This window comes from Capra hircus, chromosome 4 (assembly GCF_001704415.2).
Source record: "Capra hircus breed San Clemente chromosome 4, ASM170441v1, whole genome shotgun sequence".
In the NCBI taxonomy this organism is placed as follows: Eukaryota; Metazoa; Chordata; class Mammalia; order Artiodactyla; family Bovidae; genus Capra; species Capra hircus.
Window position 1 is genome coordinate 16,423,403 of NC_030811.1, and position 15,863 is coordinate 16,439,265.

Here is a 15,863-nt window from a genome sequence, read left to right on the forward strand (position 1 = left end):
CCAGAGAGCCGAGGTCCCAAGGGCACTGGAGGTCTGGGCGCCAGGGGCGGGGAAGGGGAGCGGAGGGTCACGGAGCGGAGTACCGGAGATCGGGACCCAGAGGGGCCGGGGGTCCGAGGACCGGGGATCCGGACCCGGGGGGGCCGGGGAGCAGGGATCCCGAAGCCCAGGCCGCGCGAAGCGCGTCTTCCGGGACCGCCCGCCCGCCGGCTCGGGAACCGCCCCTTTAAAGCGAACGCGACCCAGACTCCGGCAGAGATTCACCCGGCCCTCGGGTCCTGGGGTCCCACAAATAGAATTAACGCCAAAGGCGCCCTCCACACCCGGTCTCTCCACTGTGCCTCTGTCTCTCCAATGACATTGTAGCTTTCCTTACAAAGAGCGTGGAAACGCTGGAATGCCGGGGATATTGATAGCCGGTTCCTGAACACAGGTCTGGTTTTCAACTGAGCGGGACCGGGAGGGTGGTGGGAGGAGCTGGGTGGGGGGTGTTGTCCTTGGACAGCGAGATTCCCAGGCTGCCCTGATTTGGGGAACGTGTTTGAACCCGGGGCTGTGGCTCCGGAAAGAGTGATCATTCATTCAACCAAGTCTATATTTCTTAAACTCCATCTAATATTTATCGAGGCTCAATAATATCTACCGTGCGAGGTCCTGGGAACATGGAAACACACATCCTGACCTTGCAGGCTCATCACTTTTGAGGAAGATCTCACCATGAAAGAAGGGAACAATGGGGACGATGCCCTGCGGGGCTCCTGGACATGAAGGTCTCTTTGTCCCCCATTTCTTGTAGGCAAGACTCCAGCCTCCATGACCTTCTCTGAGTCCCAAAGGGCAGAACAGTTGCTAATCAAGGGAGGAGCAGCCAGGAAACCACCTGAGGCACGATTAAAGGGTATTCAAGAATTAGGAGACCTAACCATCCAAGCCGCTGCACACCCTAACCTTGTCAGCAACCTCACCCTTTTGAAACTTTGCAGAAGAAGAATGCAAGACTGTTGCCTTGATCCTTCTCAGGTACCTTGCCAGACTATATAACCCCTCCCTCTTTACCAGGGAGGGGGGCACAGTTCTCGAGGCGCTAGCCTACTGTTTTCCCCCTTTGTCTGGCAAATGAATAAAGCCGCTCTTTTCCTTCTCCTCCATAACTCTGTCTCCATATTTCTGTTTGGCACTGGTGCACAGAGCCAAGATTTGGGCAACAAGGAGAACCCCCCAGGATGGCAGCTACTTGGGAGAAGAGGGGAGGGTGGTACAGGTGGGAGGGTGTTCAGCCGCAAAAAGAATTAAGCCCCCAAATAGGAAGGTGTTTGCTGTGAGGTTCTGAGGGAGTTTTTTTTAACTGTGAAGAACCAGAGAAGGCCAGATAACTCTAGAAAGCAAAGAGCAGAGCAGAGCTTGGAAATCAGTCAGGACAGCCAGGGAAGGCCAGTGGGCATCTGCTCTGCTGTTTGGGGCTTGGAGGTTGACTGCGCTGGGGTACCACAGTCACCTCTACATTCACGACCCTTTATCTCTACGTGGGTGACAGCCTTCCAGAGAAGTCTGCCAGGGACTCACAAGTGGAAAGACCCTGGAGACGTGGCCCATGCCTGCTGCTGGAAGTGTGACTGCCACTCACAGCCTAAGGACTGAGGGAAAACTTGGTGACTCCTGCACTGCAGGCTAACAATCCAACTCCCATTTCCCAAGATGTGCAGACCCTTTTGAAGTTCCCAAGACAGAAGTCATACCTAACTCCGCTGGTTTTAAGTATGGCCAGCCATTAACTATACCCTCCAAGCTTCAGAGTACAAAATGAAATGGGGCAAAGGCTAATAAGAGTTTCACCAAGAGAATCCACTGGTCATAGCAAACACCTTCCAACAACACAAGAGACGACACTACACATGGACATCGCCAGATGGTCAATACTGAAATCAGATTGATTATATTCTTTGCAGCTGAAGATGGAGAAGCTCTATACAGTCAGCAAAAATAAGACCGGGAGTTGACTGTGGCTCAGATCATGAACTCCTTATTGCCAAATTCAGACTTAAATTGAAAAAAGTAAGGAAAACCACTACACCATTCAGGTATGACCTAAATCAAATCCCTTAGGATTATACACTGGAAGTGACAAATAGATTCAAGGGATTAGATCTGATAGACAGTGCCTGAGAAACTATGGATGGAGGTTCATAACATTATACAAGAGGCAGTGATCAAAACCATCCCCAAGAAAAAGAAATACAGAAAGGCAAAATGATTATCTGAGAAGGTCTTACAAATAGTTAAGAAAAGAAGAGAAGCAAAAGGCAAAGGGGGAAAGGAAAGATATATCCATCTGAATGCAGAGGTCCAAAGAATAGCAAGGAGAAGTAAGAAAGCCTTCTTTGATAATCAATACAAAGAAATAGAGGAAAACAATAGAATGGGAAAGACTAGAGATCTCTTCAAGAAAATTAGAGGTACCAAAGGAACATTTCATGCAAAGATAGGCACAATAAAGGACAGAAACAGTATGGACCTAACAGAAGCATTGGATATTAAAAAGAGGTGGCAAGAATACACAGAAGAACTATACAAAAGATTTTAATGACCCAGATGACCACGATGGTGTGCTCACTCACCTAGAGCCAAACATCCTGGAGTGTGAAGTCAAATGGGCCTTAGGAAGCATCACTACAAATAAAGTTAATGGAGATGATGGACTCGTAGCTGAACTATTGCAAATCCTAAAAGATGATGCTGTAAAAGTGCTGCACTCAATATGCCAGAAAATTTGGAAAACTCAGCAGTGGCCACAGGACTGGAAAAGGTCAGGTTTCATTCCAATCCCAAAGAAAGGCAATGCCAAAGAATGTTCAAAGGACCCCACAATTACACTCACTTCACATGCTAGCAAGGTCATGCTCAAAATCCTCCATGCTAAGTAGGCTTCAACAATATGTGAACTGAGAACTTCCAGATGTTCAAGCTGGATTTAGAAAAGGCAGAGGAACCAGAGATCAAATTTCCAACATCCATAGGATCATAGAAAAAGCAAGAGAATTCCAGAAAAACATCTACTTCTGCTTCATTGACTATGCTAGAGCTGTTGACTGTGGGTCACAACAAGCTGTGGAAAATTTTGAAAGAGATGGGAATACCAGACCACCTTATCTGCCTCCTGAGAAACTTGGATGCAGGTAAGGAAGCAACAGTTAGAACCAGATATGGAGGAGTGCATCAGGGCTGTATATTGTCACTCTGCTTATTTAATTTATATGCAGAGTACAGCATATGAAATGCCAGGGTGGATAAAGCATAAGCTGGAATCAAAGTTGCTGGGAGAAATATCAATAACCTCAGATATGCAGATGACACAAGCTTAAGGCAGAAAGCGAAGAGGAACTAAAGAGCCTCGATGAAAGTGAAAGAGGAGAGTGGAAAAGTTGGCTTAAAACTCAACATTCAGAAAACTAAGATCATGGCATCTGGTCCCATTACTCCTTGGCAAATAGGTGGGGAAACAATGGAAACAGTGAGAGACTTTATTTTGGGGGGCTCCAAAATCACTGCAGATGGTGACTGCAGCCATGAAATTAAAAGATGCTTGCTCTTTGGAAGAAAAGCTATGACCAACCTAGACAGCATATTAAAAACAGAGACATTATTTTGCCAGCAAAGGTCCGTCTAGTCAGAACTATGGTTTTCCTATTAGTCAAGTATGGATGTGAGAGTTGGACCATAAGGAAGGCTGAGCACCAAAGAATTGATGCTTTTGAGCTGGAGAAGACTCTTGAGCGTCCCTTGGACTGCAAGGAGATCCAACCAGTCTATCCTAAAGGAAATCAGTCCTGAATAATTTGTTGGAAGAACTGATGCTGAAGCTGAAACTCCAGCACTTTGGCCATCTGATACAAAGAACTGACTCATTGGAAAAGACCCTGATGCTGGGAAAGATAGAAGGCGGGAGGAGAAGGGGATGACAGACGACGAGATGGTTGGATGGCATCACTGACTCAATGGACATGAGTTTGAGCAAGCTCTGGGAGATGGTGATGGACAGGGAAGCTGGTGTGCTGCAGTCATGGGGTCACAAAGAATTGGACACGACTAAGTGACTGAACTGAATTGATCTGGGAGCTATGATCCCCGAAACAACTCATTATTGAAGATTCCTGTTATGACAGCTATACTGTCCTTGAGACTGTCTACCAGCAGAGGGCGTGGCACCGCAGAGCCTTCCTGGAGACGCTTCCCTGAGGCGGGTCCAGTCCTGCTCATCCCCACGGGCCCAGGTTCTCAGTTGAGTGTCCCAGTGTCACCATGGCCTAGCCAAGGCCACAGCCCTTTCTTCAGTTGACTCATTGCTTTTTACGTTAAAAAATAACTGCAGATGGAAATTATTTGGCAGAAGGATAAATTAAAAAATTTTTTATCTTCCCCCCAAAATAAAAGAGGTGACCTCGGATGGTCTGTCTGGGCCTCTGTTTGACTTCAGGCAAATTGGGCCGGGGACTCTGACTAAAACTATACAGATTCTTTAGACTTCCATCCATGTGGCAGTTAGCATCTTTTTTGTTTGATTATTTCTTTCTTTCTTGGCCTCTCCATGTAGCACATGGGACCTTAGTTCCCAGACCAGAGAACACTGGAAGCATGGAGTCTTAACCAGTGGACCGCCAGGGAAGTCCGGCAATTGTTATCTTTACCAGTGGTTAAGAGCAAAATTCTGGAGCCACATAAGCCTGGTTTCAGTTCTGTGTAACCTGTATAACGTTAGGGACAAGTCACCTCACCTTTTGGAGCCTCTATTCCTCGCTTGTCAGATGGAGGTATAAACAGATCCTGCCTCTCAGACTTTTGAAAGCCAAAGCTGTATGTGACGTGCGTAACGCCAGGTGTCACTAAATGTTAGCAAGTATTGTTGTTTATATTATCTAGATAAACAGAAGTTGTTCTGTTTCACAGATATGGAGGCAACATCATGGAAGATCTGACTTGAGCCCCTTGTGGCATCCTAGAAATTCTCCTGAAGCGGAGGCTGTCTAACTTTAGCCTCAGAACCCCCTGAGGGCCGGCGCCGTCCCCAGTGTCTGATCCTGTAGGTTGGCGTGGAGCCTGAGAATCTGCAGTTCTAACGAGTTCTGGTCTGCTGCCGCCTCTGGGCCTGGGAACACAGTTGGAGAACCATCAGTCTTGTGGTGATGGAGCTGAGGTGGTAGTAGCTGGAGGCGGCGGCGGTGGTGATGGAAATACAGGTGCCGCATTTCAAGGAATTACAGTCACCCACACAGGCGCAGTTGAGGGGTCCCTGAGGCCCATGTGGATTTCAGCTGGGAGAGCAATGTTGTACACAGTAAGACATCATGGACCACAAAATCAAACAGTTACATCAGATGTGAACCCTAAATCAAAAATTGAATGGGCAGGCTTTGAAAATCACAGATGTTGATTTGTAGTCAAACTGCTTCTCACATGGATAACTCTATGTAATGTTTCGTGATTAGTAACAGCAGGACTACTGTATTTAGAATGGCTAATGAATTAAGAGGCTGGATATACAAACAGACACTGGCTGGACCACATATGACAACAGAACACTGGTCTACAGCCTCTACAGCAATGGGCCCAGAGTACTCAGAACTTAGTCAATGAAGACTGCTGCTGCTGCTGCTGCTGCTGCTGCTGCTGCTGCTGCTGCTGCTGAGTTGCTTCAGTCATGTCCGACTCTGTGCGACCCCATAGACGGCAGCCCACCAGGCTCCCCCATCCCTGGGATTCTTCAGGCAAGAACGCTGGAGGGGGTTGCCATTTCCTTCTCCAATGCATGAAAGTGAAAAGTGAAAGTGAAGTCGCTCAGTCGTGTCCGACTCTTCGAGACTCCATGGACTACAGCCTACCAGGCTCCTCCGTGCATGGGATTTTCCAGGCAAGAGTACTGGAGTGGGGTGCCATTGCCTTCTCCAAGTTAATGACGGCAGCTTCTCTAATTTTTGCCCCCACTGCCAACTCAGAACCAATCATAGAAAGCCAAACAACCTCTCCAAACCCAGGCACACAAGATGCCCCGGCCTCCAGCCTCCCAAAACCAACAACCCTCAACTCAGGGCACCTGATGCCTTTTCTTTTCTCTCTCTAAACCTTTTCCACTAGCATTTGATTCTCCACTTGTACTGGAGTCTCTGCCAAATACAGTTGATTGTAATTGACTCTCTTGCTGTTTGAAAGTTCTGAATAAATAGCCTCTACTTGTTCTCATCTGGGTGGTCTTCATTTATTTCCATAGAAGCTTCACAGCGGTAAGCAGTAAACCCCTTAATAACCAACAGTTTCCAGCTCTTGGAAATAGTCCTGCTGGTATTAACTCTAGTATCACTAGGTGGCACCAATCGCTCGTGAAGTGCATCCAAAGCGTCTGCTGGCTTGCGGCACAGGCTGGAAAAGAATGGGAGGGGGACAGAGATGCACCTGGCTGTGGTGATTTTTTTCACTTGAGCCAGCTGACTGTGATTGTAGCATCTCCCACGTCATGCTGTTCCTTAGCAGATGTGATGCAGTGCAAGTTTTTATTCAAGATCCTGGAGAGGGGTTGGGGATGGTGACCTGAGTGGCTCTAGGGTTTTTAACCTCTGCTCTTTGGGGCAGGATAATTGTTTGTTTGTGCGTTAGCGGAGGGGCAGGAGAAGCTGTCCCAGGATGTTCAACAGCACCTCTGGCCTTGACCCGCTCAATACCAGAAACTCTCTCCTTTCCCACCTGTGACAATAAAATGTCTTCGAAATTTGCTAGATGTCCCCTGGGGGAGCGAAGTTGTCCTAGGCAAGGACCACTGGGCTTAGTTTCTTAAGGACAGTTCTCTGCTGAGACCCTGTCAGCATCCTGCTCGCCCCACCACCACCGCCCCCTCGCTGTCCCATCACACATGCTCACTTTCTTCAGAACAAATACGGGGGACGGACACCCCCTGTGCCTGCTGCAGCCCAGACTTCATCCCCACCTTGAGCAGGTCCTCACCAGTATGTCTGCAGTGGGGACGGGACCCACCTCCACCAAAAACCCCTGGGATGCCTGTAAAACTGCAGATTCCAGGGCCCCTTCCCGGTCTCCCTGCATGAGGATGCCTTTGGGAAAGAGTAGAATCTGCTTTTTTTCCACTCCACAAGCATAAGGGGAGTATCAGGGAAAGAAAAAGTTTGAGACGCCACCGACTCCACCCTACCCATGGGTCCCGCTTGGTGCCCCCAGCCTGCAATGAGCTCCTCAGAGAGTTGGACTCTGGCATGAAAAAACTGGCTCTGGGCCACCCACATCCATCTACTCCCTAAGCCAGTAGAGGAGAAATATCAGAAATCATGCTACCACGGATAGCAGTGCGACCTTGAGCAAGGTGACTTCTGTTTGTGGGTCTCAGGTTCCTGGGGAGATGGGGCACTGGGGAGAAAAGGACACTCAGGGTGGAGGCCCCTCCAGGTGCTGGTTTTCCATCACTTCCTCCCTCACGTCAGCCCCTCTGCCCCCTTCCCCATCTCTTGTCTTCTCTTTAGCTGAATTGGCTCCATTATTCTCAGGAGATTTCTCCTCCCCTGGTTCCCACCTTCTGGTTTCCTGGATGGTTCTGCAGTCCTCCTCTGATGCAAGTGCTGTCTCTTGGCTGATGCCGAGTGGTCCAGTGGTCTGGGCAGTTCCCCTCCCTCCACCTGAGGGGCTGTGAGACCCCTTCCAGCTCTGCCTGCATGCCCCGCCACGCTGCCTGCAGCTCTGCTCCTGGAACCTCATCCTCCTGGAACCTCATCCTCCTGGAACCTGTAACCTCATCATTTGCATGCTGGGCGGATGAGAACAGCAGCTCCTGACAGCAAAGGCAGGCAGGGGTTGTCTGGGGTCACACTGCTGGGCTCTGGCGCTCATTCATGGAAGCCCTGGGCAAGGTACCTGGCTCTTCTCGGCAGCGGCTTCATTGGTAAATGAGGCTGCTGTTAGAACCCACCTCCTAGGTGATCTGCGGGAAGACTCGGCGCTCCCTGGCACCCACCGAGTCACCCAGGACAGAGCCAGATGAGGATGAAAACAGGAAGCTGCTTTGTGCTCTTCCTGCCCACCTGAGGGGGTGGGGGCTGAGAGAGACCTGAGGGCCATCTGGCCCCATCTCCCCAGGAACCTGAGACCCACAAACAGAAGTCACCTTGCTCAAAGTCGCACTGCTATCTGTGGTAGTCAGAAGTCACCGGGCTTGGGGACTTGCCTGGCAGTCCAGTGATTAACACTTCAACTTCCAATGCATGAAGTGTGGGTTAAATCCCTGGTCAGGGACCTAGGATCCCACATGCCTCATGTCAAAAAAAGAAAAAAGAAACAAAGAACAGAAGTAATATTGTAACAAATTCAATAAAGGCTTTAAAAGATGGTCCATATAAAAAAATTTTTTAAGCCTCCTGACTTGCCTTTTATTTTTTAAATTGAAGTATACTTGATTTACAACGTTGTGTCTCTGGCTTTGCTAGTGGTAAAGAACCCACCACCAATGCAGGAGACTTAAGAGGCTTGGGTTTGATCCCTGGGTGGGGAAGAGCCCCTGGAGTAGAAAATGGCAAACCACTGCAGCATTCTTGCCTGGAGAATCCCATGGACAGAGGAGCCTGGTGGGCTACAGTCCATGGGGGTCGCAAAGAGCTGGACACAGCTGAAGCAACTTAGCACACATGCAAAGAGTTGATTCACAATTTTGTATCTCTGGCTAGTATTTTGATTTTAATCTTATTTGACCTGAGAGATACAAGGAGTGGATCAGATTTTAGGGCCTTCCAGAAATGTGTGCCCCCAAAGTGCGGCCTCCAAGAGGCAGCACAGTGACTTATCACCGTTTGGAGGTCTGAAGGCTGAGATCAGTGCCTGGGTGGGTGTTAGCAGGGAAGATGAGCTGGCAGGCTTTAATCCCAGAGGTATGCACCCAGATCCTAATGTCGTGACAAAAGTGTTTGAGGGGGATTCTCGACTCTCCCTCATGTCTTAGGAGATCATCTAGTTGGCCAGGAAATAGATGCGAAGCCTTGTGTCTTAAGTACGATCCAGAGTCGTTCCGACTACCCTACTGTGTTCTGGAATCACAGTGCCCAGGAAGACCAGGACCTGCTTAAACACAGAAATCCGCGCCTCTTTTTCAAAGAGTATCTCAATCGCCATCCTCTTGTTCCTTTCCCGGAAGTCTCCTGGGTGGGGAAGAGCCCCTGGAGTAGAAAATGGCAAACCACTGCAGCATTCTTGCCTGGAGAATCCCATGGACAGAGGGATTCTCTGTTCCTCTTCCAAAAGGAACAGAGAAGGGCAGAAGCACAGAGGGTACTGGGCATCACAAGTATGACCCTGGAGACTGCCTGATGGTGAGAGATGCAGGCCCTCTGTGGCTTGGTTCTCTGCTTTTTGTCAAAGACACATTCATCCTTGTAAAGTTAGGAACGCTTTAATTCTTTGTGGAAAAAAAAAATATGACCCTTCAAAGTAAGCTGGCGGCATAGGAATAAAACAGATGGTGCTTATGCAGAAATGACAGAGTATCATGATATTTGCCAATTTGGTGATTCTTTGACGTTTCCAGGGGTATCCTGACAAATGTCCGCGGTTCCTCTGTGTGTGTGTGTGTGTGTGTGTGTGTGTGTGTTAGTTGCTTCTGTCATGTTTGACTCTGTGCAACCCCATGGACTGTAGCTCGCCAGGCTCCTTTATCCATGGGATTCTCCAAGCAAGAATACCGGAGTGGGTAGCCATTCCCTTCTCCAGGGGATCTTCCTGACCCAGGGATGGAACCCAGGTCTCCTGCATTGCAGGCAGATTACTGTCTGAGCCACCAGGGAGTGATAAACAAATGCCACTTACTCCACAGCACTCCCTACAGGGTCCCCACAGCTTCCAATCTCCCGGCCCTAGTACAAGAAATAGAGAACAGGAGAGCATGAACCCGGGGGCGGGGGGCGGGGGGCCGCCAAAGAGACAGGTCCCTCGAAGCCAGGGGGTGATATAGGAGGCCCAGGGTCCTCGGTCCAGGCTCCTCTCACCCCTTGCCCTGGGTGGCCTCCACTTCCCCAGCCCCATACTTCCCCTCCCATCCCATACCTCCTGGACGACGTTTGATTCCAGACGGGGAACAAACCAAGCCTGGTTCTGAGGTTTGGGTGGGATGCTTGACTTGGTTTTATTTCCTCAGAGGGAGGCAGCCAGGGGTTGTGGTGGGCAGGGCAGGAGCTCGCATCCAGCTGTCTCCAGGCTGGGCAGAAAGGGCCATGAATGCGATGAGAGCCCAGAACAGCAGGCGGGAGACAGCTTCCTGGGGAGGCAAGGAGTAGGATGCCCGCAGAAGAGGAAGCCCGGCTGCCACCCCAGATGGCTCTGCAGGCTCAGGCCGAGGGATAAGGAGAATCCTCACCAAGGGTGTGTCAAGGTGAGGCTGTGCACTTTGTCTGCCCCGAAGACAGCCTCCTTCCTTGCTCGACCTCACCCAAATGTCACAACGGCCCGGAACACAGATAAACAATTCCCCTCTCCATGCCAGCTCTCTAGATAAAATAAAAGAAAATTTAAAAAAAACATCCAAACTTCTCATTTATCATCTACACTGTGTATGACTTTCAAGTACGCCACTGGCAGGCCACTGGGACTGAGAGAGAAGTTCATGTCTGGCAAGAAGTTGGAAAGGAATGGGTCACAGTGACCCACCAGACTTCTCTGGTGGTTCAGATGGTAAAGAGACCCAGGTTTGATCTCTGGGTCAGGAAGATCTCCTGCAGAAGGGAATGGCTACCCACTTCAATAGTCTTGCCTGGAGAATCCCATGGACAGAGAAGCCTGGTGGGCTACAGTCCATGGGGTCACAAAGAGTCGGACATGACCCAGCGACTTAAAAAACAGCAACAAACCCAAGCAGGGTTATCTCTAGGGAGGGGTGTCAGAGATGCCTGTGGCTTCCAGAGTGGGACGAGGGTAAAATGCTTATCCAGACTCCCCCCTCCAGAGTGACTGACACTGGGGATAGCCCCTGCTCTCAGGCAACCTGGTTTGACAAAAAGGCTGGGACCTGTGTGACCTCGAATAAGTCACATCACCTCTAAGAACTTGGTTTTCCACCCAGAAAATGGTAGGGATGATCTCTAATTACCCAGGAGTGTGGAATGGATCAGGTGCCCTGACAGGTGAAGTGCCTGGGACTGAAGAGATGCTGCTCAGGAAGTGTTTAGCATCTCAGAGGAAGTTAAGTGGATATTCAGCAATTTGGGGGAGAGTAGAGGTTCAAAGCCTGCTTCTCAGGTTCTCGCCCCGTCTTATTCAGACTAGCCTCCCTCCCCAGGTCCCACAGTTCTTCACTTGGCTTATACTGAGGGGATGTCGGCTTTGGGCTGATGGCCATGCCCGGGCTGAAGGCCCTGGACCTATAAGGGGTAGGGGGAGGCAGAAACTCAACTCAGGGGGTAAGAAACACGGCCAGCCGCCCTCCTCCCTCCTTGACTCCTGCGTGCCACTATGCTCCTGAAAAGAAATGAGAGATTAGGAAAAGAATAACAAACAGGCATCCGGTCCCATCACTTCATGGCAAACAGAAGGGGAAAAAGAGGAAGCAGTGGCAGACTTTATTTTCTTGGGCTCCAAAATCACTGTGGATGGTGACCGAAGCCATGAAATCAAAAATGCTCCTTGGAAGGAAATCTATGACAAACCTAGACAGCGCATTAAAAAGCAGAGACATCACTTTGCTAACAAAGGCCCGAATAGTCAAAACTATGGTTTTACAGATGTGAGAGTTGGACCATAAAGAAAGCTGAGCACTAAAGAATTGAACTGTGGTGTTGGAGACAACTCTTGAGGGTCCCTGGGCCTGCAAGGAGATCCAGCCAGTCAATCCTAAAGGAAATCAACCCTGAATATTCATTGGAAGGACTGATGTTGAAGCTCCAATACACTGGCCACTTGATGCGAAGAGCCGACTCACTGGCAAAGACCCTGCTGCTGGGAAAAACTGAGGAGAGCAGGAGGCAACACAGGATGAGATGGTTGGATGGCATCACCGACTCAATGGACGTGAGTGTGAGCAAAGTCCAGGAGACAATGTAGGACAGAGAAGCCTGGCGTGTTGCAGTCCATGAGGTCGCAAAAAATCGGACACCACTTAGCCGCAGAACAACCACCAACAACAAACAGGAGCTGAGGGAGAGTGCCCCCCATGGGCCAGGCCTGGTACTACAACCTTTACTTGAAGATCTGCTTTAATTCCCACAATACCCTGCGGTGGGTACACCTGCTATTTCCAGCGCACAGTTGAAGAGGCTGCCAGTTAGAGAGGCCAAGCAGCCTGCTCCAGAGCCAAATTTGGCCGTCTGTCCCAGAGCCCGTACTCTTCAACAGGATGTTGAAGGAAGAGGAAGGCAGGGATAAGAGATGGTCTGTTGTAACTTGTGGCTGCTCTAGGTGGAGAAAGCAGGATTCAAGTTCAAGAAAAATGAACTCCATTTCCCCTCCTCCCATCAGCACCTTTCCAGACTGAAGCCAGGCACTACCTCCAGCTCCAAGCCTATTCTCCAATGTGGGGAAAATTTGAGGACAGTCAGGGCGACCAGGGAGAAGAGAGGGCTGCTGAGAGGGTCTTCCAAGTTCTAAGGCACACCTCCCTGCCAATCCCTTGGAGGGCTACCCTGCCCCCTGGAGCTGGAGAGCCAGGACTGGGGAGGGACCAGGGGGAACATCAAACTGGGGAAAGCTCCAGGGAGCCAGCTGGGACGGGAGCACATAGGAAAGGAGGGCTATGGTGTCAGGGTCAACCATGGGATGGCCCAGGGATGTGAGCAGCCAGCCCTAAGGAGCAGCGGGGTTAGGGGCTGTGACAGGCAGGCAGGAAAGAAACTTGCAACACATAGGCCCCAGCATGACTCATCAGAGTCTGACCTGATGAGCTAAGGCAGGGAAATTTTTCTAAAACAAGTTAGTGTCCAGAATTCAATGATGAAGGAGCAGACCAAGGAGTGGTGGCCTGCCATCAGGGGACACCATAAGGGGCTCCCTGGCCTCCTCTCTGATTGCCCCCTTGAAATGTGACTGGCGGTTTGAAAGCCACAACCCTGAAGGTGACTGACCTGTTCTGTGCAGTGGTTTGGGGGACCCCCCTGGGGGACCTCTCAGGTCAATTATTCTCCATTTGCTCTTTTCTCCACTTTGCCAGTTTGCCTCATGATATCCCAGGACTGGGGAGTCAAGAAGCCAAGTCTCTGATCTTTTTTTGTGAAGTGAAAACTTACTGAATGATGCTTTAGCAAACAAAACAATAAATGCTTACACTTAAAAAAAAATACTGCTTACACCTTGCAAATTTGTATTGGGAAAGTTAACCGTGTTTAGGACTTCCTGGTAGTCCAGTGGTTAAGACTCCACACCTTCCACTGCAAGGGGCCTGGGTTCAATCCCTGGTCAAGGAAGTTCCGCATCAAGGAAGTTCCACATTCCATACAGGCATGTTTAACGTGTTTAGTTGAAATGGGTATGGTATGGCGGAGTTTGGGGAGATGTAAGGAAGTCTACAAAAGCTTCAAAGATCTTGTAGAATGAGCAAACCTCTCAGCAAAGGAGGAGACAGCTTTTCCATCTTCGTAACTGTGATATCTGAATAAGCCCCTCAGACCTCAGGTCCTCTGTCTATAGGAACTGCCTGGGCGGTATGTAATGTTCCCCACTTTCTACAATCCTTTATTTTCTCTTTCCCCTCTCTCTTACACACCTCTTTTCTGAATTCACAGGCTAAGCCTCTCTTTCCCTTCTCTTGCCTTGCTTAAGCTTTAGTCCCGCCTTTTAGGAACCCGTCGACTGAAGACAAGAATGACTTTCCTGGGAGATAGAGATGGGCGTGGAGCCTTCCCCCACACTCACAAGTCACACTGCCAGCTCCATCTCCCTTTCAGCAGGGAACTCAGGCTCATCAACTTTCCGCGGTCCTGGCACGGCCCGCAGCATCAACTGCCCACAGCATTTTCACGTGGACTTTGGCAGTTCTAAATCAAAATCAAAAGATCAAGCTTTGTCCCCTGATCTTTTGTCCTCTGCGAGCGGTGGCAGCAGGCGCCATAAAGTCGCTTTTCCTCTAGGAAGCTTTTCCTGACACCCACCCCACCCCCACCCGCTACGCGAGCCGGGTTCGGAGTCTCGTGCCCCGCGGGCCCCTGGGCTTTCACGGTCAGCGTCTCGGTGCAGACGGACTTGGAGCTGCAGAGCCAAGGGTGGCGGCAGACTCTGCCTCGGACGTCCCACCCCGAGTCCTGCGCCCGAACCCCAGTCGGCGCTCCCACCAACGCGTTACAACGACTGGAGTGAACTGAGGGCAGGGAGTGTCGCGGCCACTCCGCAGCATCTGTCTCAAGGGCTCAGGGCCCGGCTGAGCGCTGAGCGCGAATAAACCCCCCGGCCGGGTGGAGACGCAGCCGGCCACTCGCTGGTCTCCAGCAAAGAAAGGGTTAAGCCGCCATCTCCTCCCCCCACCTCCCCACCCCCCAAAAAAAGGGCGAGGGGAAGAGTCCAGCAGAAGGTCCTGTTTACGGGAGCCGCTCTAGGGTCCGCGCTGCCCTGGGAGAGGCGTTGCCGTGGCAACGGGCCGGGCGCCCGCCAGCTGCGGGTGAGCTCACCGAGCGCCGGCGGGCGGGGGGCGGCCCGGCTCAGAGCCGCCGCCGCCAGAGGAAGGGGCCGCCCTCCACTCGCCCACGGCGGCCAGGCGGCGGGCACGCGAGCGCGAGGCGCGGGGAGAGGCCCGGCCGACAAGAGCGCGGGGGACTGCGGGCCATGGCGCCCCGGGCCCCCGCCGCGCGCCGCCCCCGCCCGCCCGAGCGCCCCCGAGCTGCGCCTCGGAGCCCGCGGAGCCGCGGCCAGCCAGGAGGTAGGGCCCGGCCGGGGGACGCTGGAGGGGACGCGGGGGGACCGAGGAGGGGACGCGCGGGGAAGGGGCGATCGAGGAGCGGACGCGCGGTGCAAGGGGTTTTGGCGGGGGCGGTGGAGAAAGACTACGGCCGGAGCTGCCTCGACCCGGAGCCGTGAAGTGGCTCTCTGCAGACCAAAGACGGGGTTTCCCGCGTGCGGACGTGGGGACAGAGGCGCTGCAGCCGGATCTGCGGGACTAGAGCAAAGTGTTGTCCGGACGTCCTTCCGGGAGTTCCCGAGGCCGTGGTCCCGCGCCCGGGGAACCAGCCGAAACCGGGCAGAGCCCCCGCCCTCCGCCGAGCTGAATCCCAGGGGCGTGAGTGTGAGTGTGAGTGTGAGTGTGTGTGTGTGTGTGTGTGTGTGTGTGTGTGTGTGTTTAGCAAGAACCGGGAAAAGCTGAGCAGCCAGACCTCTCGCCGCTCCCCACTGTGGTCAGACTTTTTGCAGTGTTGAGAAAGCAGAAAGGTGAAGATGATTGCATGATCTTATTTCTCCCGCTTTCCCCCTCAGGATGGGGTTGGCAGCAGATGGAATCCAGGGGGAGTCTCTTAACACAGGATAGAAGGATATTGAGAAGGATCATAGGGAACTGGATTCAAACCATAGCAGAGAGCCAGACCTCAGCGGAGGAATCCTGTCCTGGAGGGCATTGGGTGGGGAAACTGGACGTTGCCCTTCAGGGGCAGAGATTGGGGCAGGGGTAGGGCACTGTCTTTGTTTTTAACCAGCTGCTTCCCAATGGCTCAGTGGTAAGGAATCCGCCTGCCAATTCAGGAGACTCGGGTTCGATCCCTGGATGGGGAAGATCCCCTGGAGCAGGAAATGGGAAACTATTGCAGTATTCTCGCCGGGGGCATCCCATGGACAGAGGAGCCTGGTGGGCCACGGTCCATGCGGTCACAGAGTCAGACAGGCCCGAGCAACTAAAACAGCAAGTTGGGGAAGGAGCCGGG

General features: G+C 51.6%; 1 protein-coding gene across 1 annotated transcript in view; it reads left to right on the plus strand.

Moving 5' to 3' along the window:
* Positions 14,622-15,863, plus strand: part of DENND2A (DENN domain containing 2A) — a 98,234-nt gene continuing 96,992 nt past the window's right edge. Inside the window, exon 1 of the mRNA XM_018046863.1 lies at positions 14,622-14,869. The gene's annotated coding sequence lies outside the window, so the exon portion shown is untranslated. The remainder of the gene's footprint in view (positions 14,870-15,863) is intronic.